This window comes from Schistocerca nitens, chromosome 9 (genome assembly GCF_023898315.1).
Source record: "Schistocerca nitens isolate TAMUIC-IGC-003100 chromosome 9, iqSchNite1.1, whole genome shotgun sequence".
NCBI classification, from domain to species: Eukaryota; Metazoa; Arthropoda; class Insecta; order Orthoptera; family Acrididae; genus Schistocerca; species Schistocerca nitens.
Genome location: NC_064622.1, coordinates 49,095,844 through 49,120,275, shown reverse-complemented (window position 1 = coordinate 49,120,275; position 24,432 = coordinate 49,095,844). Strand labels below are relative to the sequence as shown.

At 43.7% G+C, this 24,432-nt stretch overlaps 1 non-coding gene across 1 annotated transcript; it reads left to right on the top strand.

Annotated features, from left to right (window-relative positions):
* Positions 1-468: 468 nt before the first annotated feature.
* Trnas-cga (transfer RNA serine (anticodon CGA)) lies at positions 469-543 on the top strand. Its single transcript has one exon. It is a non-coding gene; the product is annotated as a tRNA-Ser (tRNA).
* Positions 544-24,432: the final 23,889 nt, after the last annotated feature.

Genomic DNA, 24,432 nt, shown 5'->3' with positions numbered 1-24,432 from the left:
ATGAAACTTCCTGGCAGATTAAAACTGTGTGCCGGACCGAGACTCGAACTGGGGACCTTTGCCTTTCGTGGGCAAGTGGTCTACCAACTGAGCTACCCAAGCACGACTCACGCACCATCCTCACAGCTTTACTTCTGCCAGTACCTCGTGAGGACGGGGCGTGAGTCGTGCTTGGGTAGCTCAGTTGGTAGAGCACTTGCCCGCGAAAGGCAAAGGTCCAGAGGTTCGAGTCTTGGTCCGGCACACAGTTTTAATCTGCCAGGAAGTTTCATATCAGCGCACACTCCGTTGTAGAGTGAAAATTTCACTAAAAACATCCCCCACGCTGTGGCTAAGCCATGTCTCCACAATATCCTTTCTTTCAGGAGTGCTAGTTCTGCAAGGTTCGTAGGAGAGCTTCTGTAAAGTTTGGAAGGTAGGAGACGAAGTATTGGCAGAAGTAAAGCTGTGAGGACGGGGCGTGAGTCGTGCTTGGGTAGCTCAGTTGGTAGAGCACTTGCCCGCGAAAGGCAAAGGTCCCGAGTTCGAGTCTCGGTCCGGCAGACAGTTTTAATCTGCAAGGAAGTTTCATATCAGCGCACACTCCGCTGTAGAGTGAAAATTTCATTCTAGAAACATTCTATTATATCTGTTACGTCACCCAGCTTATTATTTAACAAATATCCAAGTGATGTATGGGGATTGGAGAAGATTTTCATCGCAAGATGATGTAAATGTATTAAAAAGTAATTAAAGCGAGTGAACATCTAGCTGTACAATAGACTAATATATTACAACAAATGTGTAATTTAGTATCCGTCAGTACACATACAAAAACGTTAAAGTCGGTGTACTGACATTCCATACATAAGACAAAACAAATTTATGAGGTTATACGCAAAATGACAGAATGGATGTATGGCGTGTAACAATTTTGTAGACATAAGCATCAGTGTATAAAACAAAGAACAATATCTAATATACCTAAAGATAGGAATACACCAGATGAGTGTGCATCTAATACACAGCTCGATAAATAGTAACAAATTAGCATCTGCCAAATCTTGTGATCATGCACAGTGTGCGACCTGCTATTCAGTGCTTGTGAGCTGTACCACACTGTGAGCATACCATTAAAAATCTAGCGGTCTTTTGTAACAATATTACTCTTGTGACAGAAACAGCAATACGTGAAGACAGGTAGAAATTTGCAAAAGCAGGATATAGCAGATAAAGCATAGCGTCAGTGCGATGTGATATATAAGCCTGGAAGGTGGCACAAGGGATGGCGTTAACGTTTTGTAATGTTGGTTGAAAATGGCTCTGAGCACTATGCGACTCAACATCTGTGGTCATCAGTCCCCTAGAACTTAGAACTACTTAAACCTGACTAACCTAAGAACATCACACGTCCATGCCCGAGGCAGGATTCCAACCTGCGACCGTAGCAGTCGCACGGTTCCAGACTGAAGCGCCTAGAACCGCTCGGCCACCACGATCGGCCAGTAATGTTGATCACATCACGTAATAAATAATCTGATCATTGTCTTACGACAAATAAACCCCCAAAATACAATTGTTGTATATCATATTAACTATCAGGTACAATAACAGATACTTGCTTTCTATCTTATACCAAGTGAACCATAAAAAATACGGTAGTTACACCACGATAATAAACTTTAAGTGTTTTAAACAACATTTTAGCATTATGACGAATCATTCATGTGTAGGTATAAATTGTTCGCTGTCACCTAACAGACGAACTATAGAAAAACGATTAAAACACTAAGTATGGTCTCACGAAAGTGAATCTTACAAATACACTCCTGGAAATTGAAATAAGAACACCGTGAATTCATTGTCCCAGGAAGGGGAAACTTTATTGACACATTCCTGGGGTCAGATACATCACATGATCACACTGACAGAACCACAGGCACATAGACACAGGCAACAGAGCATGCACAATGTCGGCACTAGTACAGTGTATATCCACCTTTCGCAGCAATGCAGGCTGCTATTCTCCCATGGAGACGATCGTAGAGATGCTGGATGTAGTCCTGTGGAACGGCTTGCCATGCCATTTCCACGTGGCGCCTCAGTTGGACCAGCGTTCGTGCTGGACGTGCAGACCGCGTGAGACGACGCTTCATCCAGTCCCAAACATGCTCAATGGGGGACAGATCCGGAGATCTTGCTGGCCAGGGTAGTTGACTTACACCTTCTAGAGCACGTTGGGTGGCACGGGATACATGCGGACGTGCATTGTCCTGTTGGAACAGCAAGTTCCCTTGCCGGTCTAGGAATGGTAGAACAATGGGTTCGATGACGGTTTGGATGTACCGTGCACTATTCAGTGTCCCCTCGACGATCACCAGTGGTGTACGGCCAGTGTAGGAGATCGCTCCCCACACCATGATGCCGGGTGTTGGCCCTGTGTGCCTGGGTCGTATGCAGTCCTGATTGTGGCGCTCACCTGCACGGCGCCAAACACGCATACGACCATCATTGGCACCAAGGCAGAAGCGACTCTCATCGCTGAAGACGACACGTCTCCATTCGTCCCTCCATTCACGCCTGTCGCGACACCACTGGAGGCGGGCTGCACGATGTTGGAGCGTGAGCGGAAGACGGCCTAACGGTGTGCGGGACCGTAGCCCAGCTTCATGGAGACGGTTGCGAATGGTCCTCGCCGATACCCCAGGAGCAACAGTGTCCCTAATTTGCTGGGAAGTGGCGGTGCGGTCCCCTACGGCACTGCGTAGGATCCTGCGGTCTTGGCGTGCATCCGTGCGTCGCTGCGGTCCGGTCCCAGGTCGACGGGCACGTGCACCTTCCGCCGACCACTGGCGACAACATCGATGTACTGTGGAGACCTCACGCCCCACGTGTTGAGCAATTCGGCGGTACGTCCACCCGGCCTCTCGCATGCCCACCATACGCCCTCGCTCAAAGTCCGTCAACTGCACATATGGTTCACGTCCACGCTGTCGCGGCATGCTACCAGTGTTAAAGACTGCGATGGAGCTCCGTATGCCACGGCAAACTGGCTGACACTGACGGCGGCGGTGCACAAATGCTGCGCAGCTAGCGCCATTCGACGGCCAACACCGCGGTTCCTGGTGTGTCCGCTGTGCCGTGCGTGTGATCATTGCTTGTACAGCCCTCTCGCAGTGTCCGGAGCAAGTATGGTGGGTCTGACACACCGGTGTCAATGTGTTCTTTTTTCCATTTCCAGGAGTGTACATGGTGGTGCTGAACAATGAAACTGTGCAGTAACTATATTGAGCTCATACACGCAATGAATACATTTTTGTTGACAATTAACCAAACAAATGCACCATTACCATAAATGAAAATTGTGTGAGAATATACTGAATTGAGTCGCCGGCTATCGGACTGTAGTAATCTCACACCTGACAAAGTATTTTTGTATGCGTCGTGCTGCTATTCAAGGGCACCTACATCAATGTCAAATACTTTAGCGCAGTGTCCTGTTTTCATAGGTTAATGGATGTGGCTTAGCGGATCCACGATAATCCCCAACTATTTCTGAATAAGATATGGCTATGGTGCATCCCTGATTCGCTGAAAAAGTGAAGTAATTTTCGTATTTATAGCTAACAGCAACTTACTTAATCTAGTAACAGCAACTAAACTGTTTAAGAATCACAAGAGGAGGAGATATACCCGTATAAGGCCTGGGGCACAGGAAGCTACACGCTGGATTACATTATGCTAAGACATAGATTTCGAAATCAGATACTGCACTGTAAGGCATTCATTAAAACATTGTCAGATCACAATTAATGACGATGAAGAGCAGGATGAAGAGAATCGTCAGGAAGAGTCAGTACTTCAAGAACTGCAGTAGTGATAATGCGACTGAAGTTCACTGAGGCTTTAAGTACCGAGACAACGAATACCACTCTAGGCAAGCTAGATGAAGATAAATAAAAATCTCTAAAACCTATTATCACTGAAGTTCGACCGACAAATATACTTACAAAGATGACAGCTGCAAAAGAGTTAAGCAAACAGAATAAACATTTCAATAGCCCGACAAAAGAAGGAAATACAGAGATGTTAAGATAAAGACAGAAAAACAGAAACTTCACTCAGTTGGGAATTAAAGGAAAAGGAAGTGCAGGGAGGATAAAGCGAAATGGCTAAAACGAACATTTGAAGAAATTTAAAAGGAAATAGTAGCCGAAGGACAGACTGAGCAGATAATAGCGCCAAAAAAACTTCGGTGACAGTGAAAGTAGAGGTCAGTCGTAACTCGGAAGGACCCAGAAAATAAGATAATCGAAACGTTTGAAATGTGGTGATATAGAAGAATGCTGAATGCTAGGATCAGAGATAAGAAATGAGGAAGTTCTCCGCAAAATCAAAGACGAAAGAAATATGTGGAAAACGCTGACAGTAAGAAGAGTGAATGACAGAACGTCAATGAATGCCATGGTACTAATAAGGGAAAGCTTTTTGCCCAAATAGGAATTCATTGTTCTAATTGTATTTAGTATCTTAACATAGCAGTTTCATTAGGATGGTGAAAGCATTAGACGGTCTTACTCTTAGTTTCGCCACAATCGGTCTATAGAAATGTAATATGAGGTTCATGAACAAAATGCGTGAGACAATATGCAGAATCACAATAGGCACTTTTGGCAAAAGAAACACATTCTTGAGCTGCAAAATAAAATGACACTTGAATCACATTCTTGAATTCAGCAACTTGTGCGGGGTTATTCCACACAGCCGCTTGCCAGGAATAGTGAAGCATCGGCTGATACACGGGAGCTCACAACTGATATTCACTATGAAAACTCCATTTTGTAGTCACTGCAGAGAGTCCTTATGGACTGTATTATCCTTCTTCCGTATATTTCATATCGCCAGAAGAAGTTTACATCCAAAGGCTGTAGGTGTTTTGTTGATTTTAGCGTTCTACGTCTTTACTCACAAATAAATAATTTACTATTATTGCGTACCAGAATTATGAAGTAGTATACATACCCCGTCATTAACAACATTCTCAAACAACGATTTGATACAGTCTTCTTTCATCTGTCTGCTTGTTCTAGCCTCCAAATGTATGTTTAGCGGACGATTGTCTTCAATAGCCATTTTAACTTTCGGGCCGAAAGATTTTTACTGAAGAGAAGTATACGATTTTTTGATATATGTCCACTCATTGAAAGTCCAAGAGCTATTGCATAAACATGAGTTGCATCGTGTGCAGTACCAAGGCAACTGTTAATTTTTCCCCTTTCTCTTGTAGTGTGGCTCCAGAAGTTAGTTCATAATTTCATTTACTCTGATCAGCATTCCGAATGCAGCGTGGGTGCATCTGGAAACCTGCAGGTTTCTGGTTTACTTCTCCGACTAAACGGGCCCTAGACTGGCGAATATCTTGGTCTTCCTGCACATCTCTGGCTGGCATGAAAGCAGTGATGTGTCTAGGGCACATTTTGTATTTTTGCTTGAGATGTGTGTCCACTTTCTTTTGCTTTTTTGCACTGCCAAATATTTCAGGTGCCAGTAATAGACGCATTTTCCTTCATTCCTTGCTACATCAACTTGAGATAAAATGTGTTGTTTTGTCTCCACTTCTTTGACAGCATTGTTTCCTCGAAATGGGTGTTCATTACGTGTTTTCTTCTCCACATAATCGCGTTATAGTTCATAAAGGCCTATGCAATGTAACTTCAGTAGCGCAGTAAAATGAATTTACATCTCCGAATAGTCACGCTCACCGAAAAAATTGCGAAAGTGTCATCATCATGTCCTACATCTTATTCCGTTGGACAACGTGTTCTTAACTTGGAAGCCACGCAATATAAAAAGTCCAAAAGATTAATTGTTTTGCTCATTTTTGTTGTCTGACAATACTGACACACATATTGTTTTGTATTGAACTGGGGCTCACCGAAAAAATTGCGAAAGTGTCATCATCATGTCCTACATCTTATTCCGTTGGACAACGTGTTCTTAACTTGGAAGCCACGCAATGTAAAAAGTCCAAAAGATTAATTGTTTTGCACATTTTTGTTGTCTGACAATACTGACACACATATTGTTTTGTATTGAACTGGGGCTCACCGAAAAAATTGCGAAAGTGTCATCATGTCCTACATCTTATTCCGTTGGACAACGTGTTCTTAACTTGGAAGCCACGCAATTTAAAAATTCCAAAACATTAATAGTTTTGTTCATTTTTGTTCTCTGACAATACTGACACACGTATTATGTTGTACTGAACTGGGGAGCTAGAAACGACGGAGAGGCTTTGCCCCCACCCTAGCGCTCGGTGGTACACAACCCCACAACAGGCTACAGCAGTCCACTCACCCCACCGCCGCCCCACACCGAAGCCAAGGTTATTGTGCGTTTCAGCCCTCAGTGGAACCGCCAGGAACGTCTCATACCAGACGAGTGTAACCCCAAATGTTTGTGTGGTATAGTAATTATGGTGTACGCCTACGTGGAGACAGTGTTTACGGAGCAATTGCCGCCATAATGTAACGGAGTTGGAATAAGGGGAACCAGCCCGCATTCGCCAAGGCAGATGGAAAACCGTCTTAAAAACCATCCACAGACTAGCCGGCACATCGGACCTCGACACTAATCCGCCGGGCGGATTCGTGCCGGAGACCGGCATGCCTTCCCTCTCGGAAAGCAGCGCGTTAGACTGCACAGCTAGCCGGGCGGGCTGATACACGTATACTACACAAGTCAATTACTTGTTGAGCTAAATGACTGATTAACCCCCCCCCCCTCCGAATGGCTGCAAGCGCTGTTGTGTGCAAACCAAGAGCGACACAATCGACTGCGGCCACAGGCGGGATTGGGAATGTGAGATACGTCTATGTACAAACGTTTCAATAGAAGTTCCTGTTCCTTTGTAAGGAAAGCTCTAGAGGGTAAGAACTGTAGGAGTAGATTGGAATACATCTCACAAATCATTGTGGACGTTGGATGCGAGGACCGCTATGAGATGAAGGATTGGCACGTACAGGTAAACATGGGAAGATAAAGACTTCTGAGCCTGCGCCTAGGGCCCACCACTCTCGTTGTGTCGATTTGAATACAATAAATACTGCGGCACCGCCTTTGATACTCACCATTAGTAGCACAATGACGTCTTGGTCAAGAGAAGGGCTGACGGCACCCTAGGTCATGGGGTGTATCGGAAGACAACGCACACTGATCTGTATTTGCACGCAGACACCTGCCACCACCCTTCACAGAGGATGGGGTACTCAAAAGTCTAGTACATAGGGCGCGCACTATCTCTGACGCAGAGAGTCTACCCCAGGAATTGGAACATCTGAGAACTGTATTTCGAAAAAATGGGTACTCAGAGTGGCAGATTCAACGTGCTCTCCGCCCACCCACTACAGCACAACCTGTGGAGATGGATGAAAACACGAGGGAGGAGGTAGGCACTGCGTTTATTCCATATACAGGCGCACTCTCGGGGAAAATCGCCCGCATCCTGAAGATACCCGGGTCGGAACTGTGTTTTGTCCTCCGAATAAAACTCGTGCACTGGTGGGGAGCGCCAAAGATGACCTCGGTTTGAGGAAGGCCGGCGTGTACCAGATTCCGTGTCAATGTGGCAAGTCGTATATTGCTCAGACGATGCGTACCGTCGAGGACCGATGCCGTGAACACCAGAGGCACACTCGACTAATGTATCCGAGCAAGTCGACGGTCGCTGAACATTGTTTGCCGGAAAATCACGGCATGGCGTATGACCGCACGAGGATTCTGGTACAGACGTCGAGATACTGGGACAGCGTTGTTAGAGAGGCCATCGAATTTCGCACCAATGACGACCTCATAAACCGTGACTGTGGCTATAATCTTAGCAAGGCTTGGGAACCAGCGATTGGGTTAATCGAGAGTAAATCGATCAAACGTATAGTTGAGACGACCACGGCGGACAGAGCCATCACTCCGACGTCATCTCAGACGCCGTCGCAATCTGTTCCACCGCGCGACCGTGGCGCGGGGCGCGGACAGCGGAGGGAGCGACCGAACCCAGTTCCCTCTGAGCAGCCATAGCGTACGGATCTCCGTGCCGGCACGTTCACAGGACCTCAGTCCGTCAGTTCACCTGATGATGGCGACATGTATGATCGCCGAAATATTGTGCCCGTTGAACACTGTAGACCGGCAGTACACCCGTGGATATTTTGATTATTGAATATGCCAGGAGAAACTCAAGAATCACAAAAATAATACAACTCACACTAGTACAAGTTTACACATACTGTGCTGTTTATTTACATATACATTCTTTAATTCCTGCAAGGAAACAAAGAGGACGAGCCTGATTTATGTTGCTTGTCCATAAGATGGCTCTGTTGTGTCGTATTTACATCGTTCCAAGACAGAACCGGTATGACTCAACGGCAAACCCATTCGTCACTCAGTACTATTCAGAGGCGTACAGTGCAATACGACGGAGCGCTGTCGGTACAGATTCTTAGAACTCATTGACCTGCACCTTCTGTATGGGGAAGTACGTTGCAATACTCGCGCTGCTGAAAGGCTGTGCAGGGAACGAGTTCCTGACTGGCATCATCCGACACGACGTGTGTTTATTTCTCTCGATCGACGAATGCGTGAGACCGGTTCACCGGAACTAATAAACGGGATACCTAGCAACATGAGGACCACTCGCACACCTGATTTTGAAAAGAAGGCGCTGGAACGTGTTGCATCGGGTCCCACCACAAGCACTCTTCGTCTTGCATGTGAAATGGATGCCGTACATACTAGCCTCTGGCGAGTACTCCAGGAACAACAGTTTCACCCGTTTGACCACAACGAGTCCATGCAATGTTTGTGACTGACATTGCCCCAAGGATTGCATTGTGTCTGTGATTGCTCCACAGTGGACTGATGGACCAGATCTCGTCTAAATCGCACTGTTTACTGAAGAGGGCTCATTTGAATGTGATGGTATTTCAAACACCAGGAATAGCCATGTGTAGGATGAGGGTAACCCCTGCACTTTAATGGAGTCACGTTACACTGTGAATATCTGCGCAAGCATTGTAATTGACGATCTCGTTTGGCTATATCTTCTAGTTCGCTGTCTGAATGGCTACCTGTACTTGAGGATCGTGGAAAGAGTGCTACCTGAGTTGCTGGAGAACGTACCATTGCCTGTTCGTGAGAGGATGTGGATACATCAACAGGTGCTCCGCCTCACTTCAGTGTGGATGACTGCAACCATCTCAGTGGCGCATTTCCTGATCGCTGGATTTGAAGGGGAAGCCTATTCCATGGCCTACGAGGTCACCTGACCTGAATCCCTTTATTTGCTATGGGGATATCTAAAGTCAATTGTGTATGAAACCCCAATGGATAGGGAGATGTAAATAGTTGCCATAATTGTAGCTGCCTCCGAAACACACCAGCGATATTTGTCAGGATGCGTCAGAGTCTTTTTCGCTGGTGTCACGCTTGCAGTAAAAAAAGTACACAGTAAGGTGATTTTACTACTGTTACCCCTTACGCTAGCTTCTCCCTACCTCAAACTGTCCAATAGAGCATCCTCTATGTCCTCTTAAATTTTTTCACGCCCCTATGAAATTACCCTCTTGTTGTTGTTGTTGTTGTTCTGATCTTCATTCCAGAAACTGGTTTCATGCAGCTCTCCATGCCACTCCATCCTGCGCAAGCTTCTTCATCTCCGAGTAACTACTGCAACCTACAGCTTTCTGAGTCGGCTTAGTCTATTCATATCTAGGGTTTTTGCCCTCCGCGCTTCTCTCAAATACTCAATTGGTGATCCCTTGATGCCTCAGAATGTGTCCTACCAACAGTGTCTGTATTGCCTCTTGTGTTCCAACATTTACAAGGAACCCAAACTGATCTTTCCCGAGGTAGGCTTCTACCAGCTTTTCCATTCGTCTGTAAAGAATTCGTGTTAGTATTTTGCAGCCGTGACTTATTAAACTAATATTTAGGTAATTTTTGCACCTACAACACTTGCTCTCTTTGCGATTGGAATTAATACCTTCTTCTTGAAGTCTATCTCATACATCTTGCTCACCAGATGGCAGTTTTGTTGTCTACTCCTGGGGCCTTGTTTCGACTTAGGTCTTTCAGTGCTGTATCAGATTCTTCACGTATTATCGTATCTCCCATCTCTTCTTCATCTACGCCCTCTACCAGTTCAATAACATTGCCCTCAAATACATCGCCCTTGTACAGGCCCTCTTATACTCGTTCCATCTTTCTGCCTCCCTTATTTGCTTAGAACTCGTTTTCCATCTGAGATCTTGATATTCATACGAGCGGTTCTCTTTTGTTCAAAGGTCTCTTTAATTTTCCTGTAGGAGTATCTATCTTACCTCTAGTGATATATGCCTCTAAATCCTTACATTTGTCCTGTAGCCTTCCTTGCTTAACCATTTTGCACTTCCTGTCGACCTCATTTTTGAGACGTTTGTATTCCTTTTTGCCTGCTTCATTTACTGCATTTTTATATTTTCTCCTCTCATTAATCAAATTCAATATATTTTCTGTTTTCCAAGGATTTCTACTAGCTCTCGTCTTTTTACCTACTTGATCCTCTCCTGCCTTCACTACTTCATCCCCCAAAACTACCCATTCTTCTTCTACTGTATTTTTCCCCCGTTTCTGTCAATTGTTCCCTTATGCTCTCCCTGAAACTCTTTACAACCTCTGATTTAGTCAGTTTATCCAGATCCAATCTCCTTAAATTCCCACCTTTTTGCAGTTTCTTCAGTTTTAATCTACAGTTCATAACCAATAGATTGTGGTCAGAGTCCACATCTGCCCCTGGAAATGTCTTACAATTTAAAACCTGGTTCCTAAATCTCTGTCTTACCATTACATAATCTATCTGAAATCTGTCTGTATCTCCAGGCTTCTTCCGTGTATACAATCTTCTTTTATGATACTTGAACCAAGTATTAGCTATGATTAAGTTGCGCTCTGTGCAAAATTCTACCAGGCGGCTTCCTCTTTCGTTTCTTACCCCCAATCCATATTCACGTAATACGTTTCCTGCTCTTCCTTTTCCTACTATGAGTCCAGTCCCACATGACTATTAAATTTTCATCTCCCTTCACAATCTGAATAATTTCTTTTATCTCATCATACATTTCTCGAATCTCTTCGTCATCTGCGGAGCTAGTTGTCATACAAACTTGTACTACTGTGGAAGGCGTGGATGTCGTGTCTATCTTGATTGCAATAATGCCTTCACTATGCTGTTCCTAGTATCTTATTCGCGCTTCTGCTTGTTTATTCATTATTAAGCCTACTCCTGCATCATTCCCCCCTACATTCACCTCAGCAGAAGTCTCGTTCCTCCTGCCACCCAACCTCACTAATTCCCACTATATCTAACTTTAACCTATGCCTCCTGCATCACGAAAACCAAAAGCTTCCGTCGCAGTGACATCAGCCTTACTGTAATCGTGGTCCTCATACGTGGAGTTCTGTGAATAATAGCCTACTTCACCGCTAGACAGGTAATGTGCCTCAAGCGTATGGTCTGAATGACCTGACTAGTACCATACGTGCACTGAAATATCAGGTATGGTCGATCTTTGTCATGATCGTTGTTCCTATGATCAATACTGAGTCAGTTATTCTACAGCTACTGGACTACTTCAATTTTCTTTGCCGCTACACAGTGTGACATCCATCTAAGTATTGTTTATTGAAGGGGCAGGGCACTCTGGTGGAACAGTGGGTCCACATTCATGCTGGCTTTAATTTCTGGTCTACATAAAAGCGTAGATCGTTTCCTGAAGAGGGTTTAAATTTTAGAAAGGTATCTGTAGCATAGTAGCTATTCAACAGTCCAGTTCTTGCGAATACCAAAGCTACAATATTTATTAAATATAGCGACACGCGTCAGATGCGTAGAAATTACCAGATGGTATATTTTACAGTTCCTTATTTCATGTAAAAAAAATCTCAATTTGGACTTTGTTGGAAGATATTTAACGAATTCATATAGCCTGCTTCTTATAACAAGCAAAAGCTTCAAATATTAATAAAACGGAAATCAGAAAAATTCTTTATAGTGTCCAGCTTTTCGACAGATATCTTCCCCTCCAACATAAAATTTCCGAAGCGATAACGCGAATATTGGTTCTCTCATCTAGATTTAAATTGCTAATACTGGTAAAAAAAATTTATAAATTCAGACGACCCTCTGATGGACTAAAAATATCGAATGAAGTAACGCTGAAAACACATAAAACCACGGCTGTTCTTCTATATCAGCATTGGAAACGACTCACGAATGAAGATGTGTCTAAAATTCTCTTTTAACGACATGCTAGCCCGACTCTCGCTCAAAAATCCTTACGTAAGCACACTAAACAGCAACAGTACGCGACCAATGTGAACAGCTTTCAGTGCAATCCTGTTCTTCATATTTCGATACAACTTGCAGTAGGAACACAAATAATGTAACTGTATCAAGAACGACATAGGAAGCCAACAGTAAAGTCGCTAGGGAATGACATTTGCAGAAAGTTCGAACAGGTTAATTCATACTTTGTGACGGCACATTTTAATAAATTTAGAATGCAGGAAAGGTAAAGATCCATCGAATGTGCAGAAAATAAGGGGTTATCCTACGGCCAGAAGAGAGAAATCTGTTAATTGCAGAACAAGATTATATTAACGACGTGAAATACCGATAATCTGTACGATGGAAGAAAAACTGTTTGGAAGCGTAACAGAGGAGGAGGAGAAAGTTGATATGGGAGAAACAGTTTAGCAGAATTTGACTTAGCTTTGACTGATCTTTGGTCAATAATGCCAGCAATAAATTTGTAATAAGTATTGGGACTAGAGTCATTGCCAAAACTGTATGATATGGGCGGTTTACCAACCGATTTCAGCACACTGGACTCGAATTCGGGAGGACGACGGTTCAATCCCGCGTCCGGCCATCCTGATTTAGGTTTTCCGTGATTTCCCTAAATCGCTCCAGGCAAATGCCGGGATGGTTCCCTTGAAAGGGCACGGCCGACTTCCTTCCCCGTCCTTCCCTAATCCGATGAGACCGATGACCTCGATGTTTGGTCTCTTCCCCCAAAAACAACCAACGACCCGATTTTCAAGTATTTATTGCAACAGTAAACTATGAAATTTATGTATTACTGGCGTATGACCTATTAAGCAAGTAGGAATCAAGAAGCATTCTGGCATAGGCAAGAGAGTATTCCTCGCAAGACAAATTCCTACTATGAAACATAGGCCGCAATTAGAAAAAGTAATTTCCGATAACAACAGTTTAGATTACAGAATTGTGCATATACTGTGATTAAAGCGGAAGAAGAACAAAATCGAAATGTTTCAGTAATGTTGAAAGAGGGTCTCCACAGAACCGGCGTAAAATGGAATATGGGCAACTACCAAACTGAAGAACGGTTGAAACGCGTATTGCCACGTTTCATTCGCGCGCAACTCCTTACTCTTCGCCATTCTCCAAAGAGGCACGTACTTTTAGACACGTTGCTGTTCTCTGGCTGCATGCTGCAGTCACTACGCGAGGCACGTGCGGGAGCCAATCAGGCTGGTTGCCGCGAGTTTTCGGTTGGTACGCACCGTCGCGTGAGCAGGGAGGCGCTCTGGTGCAGAATCTTCTACTGTTCGGATGTGCAGGCAGGCTGCAGTTTCATCACTTTGCTTCACACTTGTTGGGTGCGATCGCTACGTGCTCTTGACTTAAACAATGCCTGGCTCACGTACTCAGCTACAGTCCTGTAGGACGCGATTGCTAATCGAAGTCATGATTAGTCAGGGTGAATTCTCATTGTCACCGCTTGTGCCAAATGAAAAGGAATAATTTTTCTTTCCAGAATCTTGTGTGCAGGTGGATAGCAAAATCCACTCGTACTTTATACGCTACTGGCCATTAAAATTGCTACACCACGAAGATGACGTGCTACAGACGCGAAATTTAACCCACAGGAGGAAAATGCTGTGATATGCAAATGATTAGCTTTTCAGAGGGTACCCGTGGTCTAGGGGTAGCGTATTTGATTCATAATCAAAACGTCTTCGGTCCCGGGTTCGATCCCCGCCACTGCCTAAATTTTGATTAATAATCAGCATTGGCGGCCGAAGACTTCCGGCATAAGAAGTCAGCCTCATTCTGCCGACGACCTTGTCAAAGAGGGCGGAGGAGCGGATAGAGGTTCAGGGCACTCTCTTGTCCTAGGGGTGGGAAATTGCCCCTAAAGGCGGAAGAATCAGCAATGATCAACGACATGAGGATGCAGAAGGCAATGGAAACCACTGCATTAAAGACACGTAACGTGTATCCACAGGACATGTGGCCTGTAATTGAAGAAGTGTCATGATGATCTCTCCATTGGCAAAAGATTCCGGAAGAGTCCCCCATTCGGATCTCCGGGACGGGACTGTCAAGGGGGAGGTTACCATGAGAAAAAGATTGAATAATCAACGAAATGATAACGTTCTACGAGTCGGGACGTGGAATGTCAGAAGCTTGAACGTGGTAGGGAAGCTAGAAAATCTGAAAAGGGAAATGCAAAGGCTCAATCTAGATATAGTAGGGGTCAGTGAAGTGGAAGGAAGACAAGGATTTCTGATCAGATGAGCATCGGGTAATATCAACAGCAGCAGAAAATGGTATAACAGGTGTACGATTCGTTATGAATAGGAAGGTAGGGCAGACGGTCTGTTACTGTGTACAGTTCAGTGACCGAGTTGTTCTAATCAGAATCGACAGCAGACCAACACCGACAACGATAGTTCAGGTATACATGCCGACGTCGCAAGCTGAAGATGAACAGATAGAGAAAGTGCATGAGGATATTGAAAGGGTAATGCAGTATGTAAAGCGGGACGAAAATCATGGGCGACTGGAATGCAGTTGTAGGGGAAGGAGTAGAAGGAAAGGTTACAGGAGAATATGGGCTTGGGACAAGGAATGAAAGAGGAGAAAGACTAATTGAGTTCTGTAACAAGTTTCAGCTAGTAATAGCGAATACCCTGTTCAAGAATCACAAGAGGAGGAGGTATACTTGGAAAAGGCCGGGAGATGCGGCAAGATTTCAATTAGATTACATCATGGTCAGACAGAGATTCCGAAATCAGATACTGGATTGTAAGGCGTACCCAGGAGCAGATATAGACTCAGATCACAATATAGTAGTGATGAAGAGTAGGCTGAAGTTCAAGGCAATAGTCAGGAAGAATCAATACGCAAAGAAGTGGGATACGGAAGTACTAAGGAATGACGAGATACGTTTGAAGTTCTCTAACGCTATAGATACAGCAATAAGGAATAGCGCAGTAGGCAGTACAGTTGAAGAGAAATGGACATCTCTAAAAAGGGCCATCACAGAAGTTGGGAAGAAAAACATAGGTACAAAGAAGGTAGCTGCGAAGAAACCATGGATAACAGAAGAAATACTTCAGTTGATTGATGAAAGGAGGCAGTATAAACATGTTCCGGGAAAATCAGGAATACAGAAATACAAGTCGCTGAGGAATGAAATAAATAGGAAGTGCAGGGAAGCTAAGACGAAATGGCCGCAGGAAAAATGTGAAGACATCGAAAAAGATATGATTGTCGGAAGGACAGACTCAGCATACAGGAAAGTCAAAACAACCTTTGGTGACATGAAAAGCAACGGTGGTAACATTGAGAGTGCAACGGGAATTCCACTGTTAAATGCAGAGGAGAGAGCAGATAGGTGGAAAGAATATATTGAAAGCCTCTATGAGGGTGAAGATTTGTCTGATGTGATAGAAGAAGAAACAGGAGTCGATTTAGAAGAGATAGGGGATCCAGTATTAGAAACGGAATTTAAAAGAGCTTTGGAGGACTTACGGTCAAATAAGGCAGAAGGGATAGATAACATTCCATCAGAATTTCTAAAATCATTGGGGGAAGTGGCAACAAAACGACTATTCACGTTGGTGTGTAGAATATATGAGTCTGGCGATATACCATCTGACTTTCGGAAAAGCATCATCCACACAATTCCGAAGACGGCAAGAGCTGACAAGTGCGAGAATTATCGCACAATCAGCTTAACAGCTCATGCATCGAAGCTGCTTACAAGAATAATATACAGAAGAATGGAAACGAAAATTGAGAATGCGCTAGGTGACGATCAGTTTGGCTTTAGGAAAAGTAAAGGGACGAGAGAGGCAATTGTGACGTTACGGCTAATAATGGAAGCAAGGCTAAAGAAATATCAAGACACTTTCATAGGATTTGTCGACCTGGAAAAAGCGTTCGACAATATAAAATGGTGCAAGCTGTTCGAGATTCTGAAAAAAGTAGGGGTAATCTATAGGGATATACGGGTCATATACAGTATGTACAACAACCAAGAGGGAATATTAAGAGTGGACGATCAAGAACGAAGTGCTCGTATTAAGAAGGGATTAAGACAAGGCTGTAGCCTTTCGCCCCTACTCTTCAATCTGTACATCGAGGAAGCAATGATGGAAATAAAAGAAAGGTTCAGGAGTGGAATTAAAATACAAGGTGAAAGGATATCAATGATAGGATTCGCTGATGACATTGCTATCCTGAGTGAAAGTGAAGAAGAATTAAATGATCTGCTGAACGGAATGAACAGTCTAATGAGTACACAGTATGGTTTGAGGGTAAATCGGAGAAAGACGAAGGTAATGAGAAGTAGTAGAAATGAGAACAGCGAGAAACTTAACATCAGGATTGATGGTCACGAAGTCAATGAAGTTAAGGAATTCTGCTACCTAGGCAGTAAAATAACTAATGACGGACGGAGCAAGGAGGACATCAAAAGCAGACTCGCTATGGCAAAAAAGGCATTTCTGGCCAAAAGAAGTCTACTTATATCAAATACCGGCCTTAATTTGAGGAAGAAATTGTGTGGTAACGAAACATGGGCTGTGGGAAAACCGGAACGGAAGAGAATCGAAGCATTTGAGATGTGGTGCTATAGACGAATGTTGAAAATTAGGTGGACTGATAAGGTAAGGAATGAGGAGGTTCTACGCAGAATCGGAGAGGAAAGGAATATGTGGAAAACACTGATAAAGAGAAGGGACAGGAAGATAGGACATCTGCTAAGACATGAGGGAATGACTTTCATGGTACTAGAGGGAGCTGTAGTGGGCAAAAACTGTAGAGGAAGACAGAGATTGGAATACGTCAAGCAAATAATTGAGGACGTAGGTTGCAAGTGCTACTCTGAGATGAAGAGATTAGTACAGGAAAGGAATTCGTGGCGGGCCGCATCAAACCAGTCAGTAGACTTTTCAGAGCATTCACACAAGGTTGGCACCGGTGGCCACACCTACAACGTGCTGACATGAGGGAAGTTTCCAACCGATTTCTCGTACACAAACAGCAGTTGACTGGCGTTGCCTGGTGAAACGTTGTTGTGATAAAGGTCGGATTGTAGCCTATCGCGATTGCGGTTTATGGTATCGCGACATTGCTGCTCGCGTTGGTCGAGATCCAATGACTGTTAGCAGAATATGGAATCGGTGTGTTCAGGAGGGTAATTCGGAACGCCGTGCTCGATCCCAACGGCCTCGTTTCACTAGCAGTCGAGATGACAGGCATCTTATCCGCATGGCTGTAACGGATCGTGCAGCCACGTCTCGATCCCTGAGTCAACAGATGGAGACGTTTGCAAGACAACAACCACCTGCACGAACAGTTCGACAACGTTTGCAGCAGCATGGACTATCAGCTCGGAGACCATGGCTGCGGTTACTCTTGACGCTGCATCACAGACAGGAGCGCTTGCGATGGTGTACTCAACCACGAACCTGGGTGCACGAATGGCAAAACGTCATTTTTTCGGATGAATACATGTTCTGTTTACAGCTTCATGATGGTCGCATTCGTGTTGGGCGACATCGCGGTGAACGCACTTTGGAGCGTGTATTCGTCATCGCCATACTGGTGTATCACCCGGTGTGATGGTAGGGGGTGCCATTGGTTACACGTCTCGGTCACCTCTTGCTCGCATTGACGGCACTTTGACCAGTGTACGTTACATTTCAGATGTGTTACGACCCGTGGCTCTACCCCTCATTCGATCCCTGCAAACTCTACATGTCAGTAGGATAATGCACGACCGCACGTTGCAGGTCCTGTACGGGCCTTTCTGGATACAGAAAATGTTCGACTGCTGCCCTGGCCAGCACATTCTCCAGATCTCTCAGCAATTGAAAACGTCTGGTCAATGGTGGCCGAGCAACTGGCTCGTCACAATAAGCCAGTCACTACTTTTGATGAATTGCGGTATCGTGTTGAAGCACCTGTACACGCCATCAAAGCTCTGTTTGACTCAATGCCCAGGCGTATCAAGACCGCTATTACGGCCAGAGGTGATTGCTCTGGGTACTGATTTCTCAGTATTTATGCTCCCAAATTGCGTGAAAATGTAATCACATGTCAGTTCTAGTGTAATATATTTGTCCAATGAATACCTGTTTATCATCTTCATTTCTTCTTGGTTTAGCAATTTTAAAGGACAGTAGTGTATATCCGTCAGGATTTGTGGTATTCGATCGTTCTTCTCATTCAAGACCATGTGAGAAAATTATTTCAGTAATTTTATTTTTCTGAATATTGTAAAAACGTAGTGTATCGTGGCCTATTACGTAACGCCTGAGATTGTTTGCTGTCGCCTGCAGCCCCCTGCCTATTATGAGGAATTACTGTGTATAGCCAAATTTATATCTTTGAATCTAAACACATCTATGTTCGTTTTCCTTCATCTTATGTTTTGTAGAAACAGCGAAACAAGACGTCTCCTTGCTACCCTTTTGTATCCAGACCGCCATCCTGAAAGGTCCCTGTATACTTCATTGTCCGTAATTTGATATTAATAACAAGCCTGAATTAATATTATCCATGTTTTTATTTACTGACAAAGTGGTCAGCCCCTCCTACTACTATTATTTGACGTTTCAGCTAATTAAGTCGTTGGAAGCGATTCGCTAAGTGATGTGATAATCGCGTGCCATCAGTGCGCTATGTAGTGTACATTTACATCTTTCACAAGTCGAATATGAAGTCTAATTTTCTTTTTTCTAAGTCCAGTTGTCACTGTTATTGTCCTGTAAAACATTGCAATTTCATGTTTTCACGGTCCTGCGTCATAAAGCTTCTCCGTTATCCAGCGGCGACTTCTGCGATTGACAAGCATCAGAATGATATTTCGGGAATAATTTTCATTCGACACAGTAGGAAGTTCATTTTAATCGTTAATCTAAGAAGTCTGGACCTGCACGTTATTCTTCCCTTACTCCTGCTGATGTCAATGCAATTTGTCCCACCGCTCGAACTCAAAAGTGGTTCAAATGGCTCTGAGCACTATGGGACTTAACATCTGAGGTCATTAGTCCCCTAGAACTTAGAACTACTTAAACCTAACTAAGTTAAGGACATCTCACACATCGATGCCCGAGGCAGGATTTGAACCTGCGAACGTAGCGGTCGCGGGTTTCCAGACTGCAGGAGTCACAGCTGTGCACGGCCGGCTCGCACGCGGGAGATCAGACAGTCTTGCTTGACCTTGCGGCGATGATGACACACGCTTTGCCCAACGACTCACCGTGCTTTTGTCCACTGCCAGATCACCGTAGACATTCTGCAAGCGCCTATGAATATCTGAGATGCCCTGGTTTTCCGCCAAAAGAAACTCGATCACTGCCCGTTGTTTGCAACGCACATCCGTTACAGACGCCATTTTAACAGCTCCGTACAGCGCTGCCACCTGTCGGAAGTCAATGAAACTATACGAGACGAAGCGGGAATGTTTGAAAATATTCCACAAGAAATTTCCGGTTTTTTCAACCAAAATTGGCCGAGAAAAAAAATGTGTTGCATTACTTATTGAACTGCCCTCGTAGTTCTCCCATTCTACAGCTGACGGTTGTCCTCATTATCAGTGGTGAATACATCTAATGAAGGCGGATTCGTTATGCAGAGGTAAACCATTGCTCACGAAATTTAGATGCAGCCTAGTATTCCTCAAAGGTAATAAAATGACAATAAAGTGAAATTTTAAATATTAATGTTTCGAGCGGTGCCGGCCGGTGTGGCCGAGCGGTTCTAGGCGCTTCAGTCCGGAACCGCGCTGCTGCTACGGTCGCAGTTTCGAATCCTGCCTCTGGCATGGATGTGTGTGATGTCCTTAGGTTACTTAGGTTTACGTAGTTCTAAGTCTATGGGTCTGATGACCTCAAATGTTAAGTCCCCTAGTGCTTAGAGCCATTTGAACCATCTCATGATATGTATAAACAATTTTTTATATTTTTTTATATTTTCTTCTTCTTCTTCTTCTGCTTTTACGGCCTCATTGTACCACTGCAGTCAATCATTTCTGGTCCTCTTCTTTGGTATTTTCCCCTTCCGAGTGGCCCAGTATCTCTTCATTCGTACCGATGCTTTTCGTCGTTCCTTATCTGTAAATACCCTTTTCATTGTATGTCGTTTGTCAATTTTTGGTTTAAATCTTATTTCTGTGTCCCTCAACTTCTTTAAATTTGGCGTTTTGTTCTGCAAATCATCCAGAGTTATTTCCAGTTCTTCCATATCCTCTCTTATTTCCTTAAGCCATCCTCCTTGTTGTTTCAAATTCCAGAGTTTCTCAATAATTTTCCTTGATAATCTGGTTTCTGGTGTCCTCAGAATGTGACCACAAAAAGAGATCCTTTTCTTTCGTATAGTATCAGTGATGGGCTCCAGTTCTCTGTATACCACTTCATTTGGAACTATTCGCCATTGCCCAGCTTTTTGATATTTCTTATTTATGCATGTTCTAGATATTCTTCTCTCTACTTTTAAAATTTTGTCAATTCTGTTTTTCTGGGTGACTTTAAAAAGAGTTTCACTTCCGTATGTAACCTCTGTTTGAACCACCGTCTTGTAATGTTTTAATTTTGTTTTAATTGATAGACATTTTTTATTGTACGTAGACCATGTTAGTTTTTGAGCTTTTATCATTTTATTAGTTCTTGCTCGCCATGCAGGTTTCTCGTCCAATTTATGTGTTATAATTTCACCCAGGTATTTAAATTGTTTCACTATTTTAATTTCCCTATTGTTCACTGTGATGTGATCTATTACAAGTGGATCCGTTACCATTATTTCAGTCTTTTCAAATGATATCTGGAGTCCTAATTTTTGTGCTATATTTTGTAAGCTTGTTATTTGTTTCGTGGCTTCCTGGGTATTATTAGCTAGTAATGCTAGGTCATCAGCAAATCCCAAGCAATTTAGGTTTATTTTATCTTTCTTAGTTCCAATTTTAATATTCATAGGATTTTCCTTGTACCATTCTCTCATTACATATTCAAGAGCACAATTGAATAGCAATGGTGATAAACAATCTCCCTGTCTCAACCCTGTTTTAATCGTAAATGGTTCAGATATTTCTCCTCTAAATTTTACTTTGGATTTGGTGTTTGTTAAGGTTAACTGTATCATTTTTATTAATTTAGGATGAAGTCCAAAATTCTTTAATATTTTCATCATTGAAGATCTATGGATGCAATCATACGCCTTTTTGAAATCTACAAAGGTTATGACTAGTTGTTTTTGCCTTCTTTTGTAGACATCCATAACTAACTTCAAGGTGATTATCTGTTCTGGGCAGCTTCTCCACGGTCTAAATCCTCCTTGATATTCTCCCAGTTCCAGTTCTAGTTGATCTTTACAGCGGTTGTATAGTATTCTTGACATATATTTACTTTGTATTTTTAATTTATATTTATTTTATATTACATCGATTTTAAAAGCAGAAAGACAACGAATCAGATTATATTCTAAATAGCAAAATAAGAAAATTTTCAATGTGATTTCAAGGATGTATACGCTTATGTGTATACAGGGTGTTTCAAAAATGACCGGTATATTTGAAACGGCAATAAAAACTAAACGAGCAGCGATAGAAATACACCGTTTGTTGCAATATGCTTGGGACAACAGTACATTTTCAGGCGGACAGACTTTCGAAATTACAGTAGTTACAATTTTCAACAACAGATGGCGCTGCAAGTGATGTGAAAGATATAGAAGACAACGCAGTCTGTGGATGCGCCATTCTGTACGTCGTCTTTCTGCTGTAAGCGTGTGCTGTTCACAACGTGCAAGTGTGCTGTAGACAACATGGTTTATTCCTTAGAACAGAGGATTTTTCTGGTGTTGGAATTCCACCGCCTAGAACACAGTGTTGTTGCAACAAGACGAAGTTTTCAACGGAGGTTTAATGTAACCAAAGGACCGAAAAGCGATACAATAAAGGATCTGTTTGAAAAATTTCAACGGACTGGGAACGTGACGGATGAACGTGCTGGAAAGGTAGGGCGACCGCGTACGGCAACCACAGAGGGCAACGCGCAGCTAGTGCAGCAGGTGATCCAACAGCGGCCTCGGGTTTCCGTTCGCCGTGTTGCAGCTGCGGTCCAAATGACGCCAACGTCCACGTATCGTCTCATGCGTCAGAGTTTACACCTCTATCCATACAAAATTCAAACGCGGCAACCCCTCAGCGCCGCTACCATTGCTGCACTAGAGACATTCGCTAACGATATAGTGCACAGGATTGATGACGGCGATATGCATGTGGGCAGCATTTGGTTTACTGACGAAGCTTATTTTTACCTGGACTGCTTCGTCAATAAACAGAACTGGCGCATATGGGGAACCGAAAAGCCCCATGTTGCAGTCCCATCGTCCCTGCATCCTCAAAAAGTACTGGTCTGGGCCGCCATGTCTTCCAAATGAATCATTGGCCCATTTTTCAGATCCGAAACGATTACTGCATCACGCTATCTGGACATTCTTCGTGAATTTGTGGCGGTACAAACTGCCTTAGACGACACTGCGAACACCTCGTGGTTTATGCAAGATGGTGCCCGGCCACATCGCACGGCCGACGTCTTTAATTTCCTGAATGAATATTTCGATGATCGTCTGATTGCTTTGGGCTATCCGAAACACACAGGAGGCGGCGTGGATTGGCCTCTCTATTCGCCAGACATGAACCCCTGTGACTTCTTTCTGTGGGGACACTTGAAAGACCAGGTGTACCGCCAGAATCCAGAAACAATTGAACAGCTGAAGCAGTACATCTCATCTGCATGTGAAGCCATTCCCCCAGACACGTTGTCAAAGGTTTCGGGTAATTTCATTCAGAGACTACGCCATATTATTGCTACGCATGGTGGATATGTGGAAAATATCGTACTATAGAGTTTCCCAGACCGCAGCGCCATCTGTTGTTGAAAATTGTAACTACTGTAATTTCGAAAGTTTGTCTGCCTGAAAATGTACTGTTGTCCCAAGCATATTGCAACAAACGGTGTATTTCTATCGCTGCTCGTTTAGTTTTTATTGCCGTTTCAAATATACCGGTCATTTTTGAAACACCCTGTATATACTTCACGTATACACAGTAGAACTCAAGCGAAACGGAGTCAAAACACTAAACAAATCGAGCAGGGAAACTAGGAGAGTAAAAACCGAAGCAAATCAGATGGGAAACGTACATAACAAGGAAATTAACCAACACCCTGCTAACGGAAAACAAGATTCAACATTTTGGCGAAGAGGTCTCGATATCAAGGCATGCACAAGGATGTCCAATAGGCTGTGATCATGTACTGCATGAAGTTTATGTCATCTTCCCTCTCGCCTTCTACAACATAATCTACGATGTGTGCCAGTAACCACATAACGGTATGGGTTTTCGACCGTGGAAAGAAGGAAGAATCCGGTTGCATTATGATGTCCGTAGTGTATAAAGTCTCAGAAGATCGAATAAGGACGGCCAATTGTGTCCCAATCCAAGACCTATTTGTCATATGACCTCCACAAGAAAAGCGATGTCGTATCGTATCTGTAGACGTACAACGACTACATGTATCCGTGTCGCTAAGTCCAATACGGAAAAGTCGCTCGTTCGTTGGAATCAAGTTATTTACTACCTTATACCAAGAGGGCACCACGCGCATCGGCAATGTCGGAAGACTGATACTGCACCAAACTGTCTCCTAGTTAGTTTGCGGCGATCCTCTTTCAACGAGGTTCGGGCAAGGGACTGCTTTCCAACGACTTTGTAGGAATTTCATGGTGAGGACGGGTCTCCATAAAATGGCAGCCCCTAAATAGCGCACCGCAAGATAGAAGTCACGAATGTGTTGTAACTTATAATATATGCGACCAACATCAATAGGGGGTTCAAGACTAGCAGGACGGACACAGAGAAATGAACGAGACGTGGATGTGTGAGTTTCTTAAATTATCATCAAAAGACTACGTCGCACATATAGCATCTGCATCTTCCTTCGTATGTCAGCCAGGCCCAAACCCCCAAAGGAACGAGGCTTCGTGACCATCTCCTACCGTTAGCGAAAGATATGGCTTTCCATAAGAAACGA